Below are 3591 nucleotides of genomic sequence, written 5' to 3'. Positions count from 1 at the left end.
GCTCTTCACTCCCACATCCAAATGACTGATAAAGATGTTGAAGAGTACTGGACCAAGCACTAACCCCTGTGGGACACCGCTGCCCACTTCTCGCTAGGACGACACGCATCCGTTCAGTAGGACTCTCTGGGTCCTATCCCGCAGCCCATTTCCTAAGCACCTGACTGTCTCGGAGTCAAGCCCACAATCCTCCAATTTTCTCTCAAGGACATCATAGGATACCAGATAAAAGGCTTTTTGGAATTCAAGATATACAATTTCAACCTCCTCTCTCTTGTCCAGGCGGCAAGTTAACTGTCATAAAAGAAGATGAAATTGGTAAGGCAAGACCTGCTCGTGACAAAACCATGCTGGCTGTTGCTCAGAATCCTACCTTCTGCAAGCTTATTGCAGATAGACTCCTTGATGAATTTTTCCAGAATTTTCCCTGGGATTGAAGTTAGGCTAATTGGCCTATAGTTACCTGGGTCCTCCCTCCTGCCCTTTTTGAGGATGGGCACAACATTGGCCTTCTTCCAGTCCTCAGGGACTTCTTCAGAGCACCACGAATTTTGGAAGAGTTTCACCAGGGGTTCTGCAATGACTTTGGCCAGCTCCTTCAGCACTCTCAGATGAAGTTCATCTGGTCCTGCTGACTTATATATGTCAATTTTTTTAAATTGATCATACACCAGTTCTATGGCAATAGTAGGAAGGCAGTAATTCCTACCCTGCTCATTCTGCACCCTACCTGCCATGATTTTCTCCTTGGCCCGGTGAAACACTGAGGCAAAGTAGTCATTCAGGAGTTCAGTTTCCTCCCAAATGCTGGTAATCAGCTGTCCTGAGTTGTTGAGCTATGGCCCCACACTCCCATTTGTTTTTCCTGTTCCCTATGTACCTAGAGAAGGACTTCTTGTTGTCCTTGATTCTCATTGCTAATTTGAGTTCAGTCACTGCTTTAGCCTTTCTGATCTGTTCCCTACAAGTGCAGGCCATCATTGTATAGTCCTCTTTGGGGCCTGCCCTGAGCTTCCATTATTTATAAGCCTCTTTCTTCTTTCTTAAGAGGATCATGATTTCACTGTTTAGCCAAGGGGGCTTCCCAGCCTTTCTGTTTCCTTTTCTCCACATCGGAATGGACTTCCTTTCAAGGATCAAGGATCAACTTCAAGGATTGTGTCCTTAAGAAACAACCATTCTTCATGCATGCCTTTCACCTTTGGTCTTGATTCTGCAGCATTTCCCCTACTAGTGACCTGAGCTTGTTGAAATTTGCATTTTTGAAGTCCAAGACTTCAACTCTGCTATCAGAAGTCAGTCACCAGGTCGTCTCCTTTGGCCAGGATCAAGTCTAGCAAAGTGTTGCTTCTGGTTAGCTCATGCACCTCCTGAGTCACAAAAAGCTCCTTGACACAGGTCAGGAAGGAATGCGACTGATCTGATCCTGGATGAGTGTTTCTTCCAGGAGATGTCTGGATAATTGAAGTTGCCCATGATGACCATGTCTCATGCATGTGTGGCCTCAGTCAGTTCTTGGGCAAGCTCTAGATTGACTTCCTCCCCCTGGTTTGGTAGTCTCTACTATACACCTACAGTTAGGTCTCTCTCGCCATGCCCCCTCACCCCGCACCCGCAGCTTGACCCAGAGAGTTTCAAGCTGTTCTTTTTTGGAGCTGATGTCAGCCACCAAGGAGGTGTTCTGCTCTTTCAGGTAGAGAGCAACACTTCCACCTTTCTTCTCTACCCAGTCCTTTCTATGCAGGGTATAGCCCTCTATGACTATGCTCCAGTCATGTGAGGAGTCTCACCAGGTCTCCGTGATCCTTACTAGAACATACTGTCCACTGGAGAGAAGGAGGGCTAGCTCCTCCTGCTTGCTCCCTATGCTCCTGGCATTGGTGTACAGGCATCTGAGTCCTCCTACCAAGACCCTCGGCTTCCTGGCATGCTGAAGTAGAACTGTTGCCTAAGCTCTGGCAAGAGTTGCTCTCCTAGTGTCCCTGTCTATGGAAATTTCTTGTATGTTGGTCTCAAGACAAACTCCTGTCAGTGTTTCCCCATCCCCCAGCAATCTTAGTTTAAAGCCCTATTTAGAAGATTGGCCATCCTGGCCGAGAAAAGGAACTTACCTCTCCACATGAGGTGGATACCATCTCTTCCCAGGAGTCCTCTCTCCCTGAAGTACACACTGTGGTTGAGGAAACCGAAGTCCTCTCAGTGACACCACTGTTGGAGTCATCGGTTGACTTCCTCAAGGCATCCTTCCCTCCTGGGACCATGGACTGTAACTGGAGCACAGAAGAAAAGACTATTTGAGCTCCCGACCCCTTGAACCCAGCCCCCAGAGCCCTGTAGTCACTTATGACCCGGTCATAATTACTCCTGGCCATATCATTTGTTCCCACATGGATAAGGAGCAATGGGGTAGTAGTCAGAGGGCCAGCTGAGTCTGGGGAGCCTCTCCACAACATCTTCGATGCAAGCCCCAGGGAGGCAGTAGACCTCTTGGGCTAGGGGGTCCAGATGACAGATGGTTCCCTCAATTCCCTGCAGGAGGGAGTCCCCCCCACAACCTTATGCCTCCTCTTGGGGGATGCAGTTCACTGCTTACCTTTCTCCTCCTCTGGTGTCATCATCAGAGCCTCCTCATACATGGGGGTGGGAAACATACCTGTTGTGCAGTGCCAGGGGAGGGTCAGCCCTGATCCTGAGTTTCCTGGAGTGTGAAGTGACTGTCATCCAGTTAGCTTTGGGTGGGTCTTTGTGGTTAGCTTTGTTGGTGGCCACCATCTGTCTCCTTCTCTTCTTCCTACCTCTGGAGAAGGGCCTGGCAGTAGTCATCAATGAAGTTTTCATGGGCCCTGATGGTGTGGGGGTTTCAATTCAGCCTCAGGCTTTTTGACTGTACTTAGCCACTATCTCCAACTAATCTAGGGCACATCTACATGTGCAACTTAGGGTGAAGCAATAAACTCTGGCACAGAGTTTATTGCTGCCAGGCATAGCATTTACACAAGCCAAGGACCGCAGCACATTGAGACAGGTTGCAAGCAGCACGCAGTCCCCCACACTGAAGCACCCTTGTGCCCCAGCCAACCAGGTCAGTGTCTATACGTGCATTGCTGTACACAAAAAAACTCTACAGCAGGATAGTACTTGTATTTACAAGTGCTACCCTGCTTCAGAGTTTATTAGTTTCTGGTTTATTAGTTAATAGGGTTGCACATATAGGTGGCAGAAGGTTGGGGCCTAATGAGGCTTAGCCCTCCCAAATGCAGGGCAGCGGTACAGCCTCAAGGCAGCCTGGCTAAGGGCTTCTGGCAGTTGTAGCAGGGGTGGGGAGGGAGTGGGGCTAGGGCTGAGGGGGGGACAGGCACTGCACAGCCAGTGAGTCATAGGACTGAGCCAAGAGTGGCTCGTTCTGGGGGTGCAGCTCTTGGCTGCATGGGGGGGCACACGCCCCCAGTTCTGTGTGAGGCAGAGTAGGCTGCTGCTGGGGGCTGGGGCCAAGGCTGCGGCAGTGGCATTGGAAGGCGGCTGGGGGGTGGGGGGTGCAGCCACTCCAAAATTCTCCATAGTCCACCTGATCCCCCTCCCAGTGCCACCGTC

The sequence above is a fragment of the Crocodylus porosus genome, unplaced genomic scaffold (genome assembly GCF_001723895.1).
Source record: "Crocodylus porosus isolate Cpor-Errol unplaced genomic scaffold, CroPor_comp1, whole genome shotgun sequence".
Classification (NCBI taxonomy): domain Eukaryota; kingdom Metazoa; phylum Chordata; order Crocodylia; family Crocodylidae; genus Crocodylus; species Crocodylus porosus.
Note: the sequence above shows the minus strand (reverse complement) of the source record.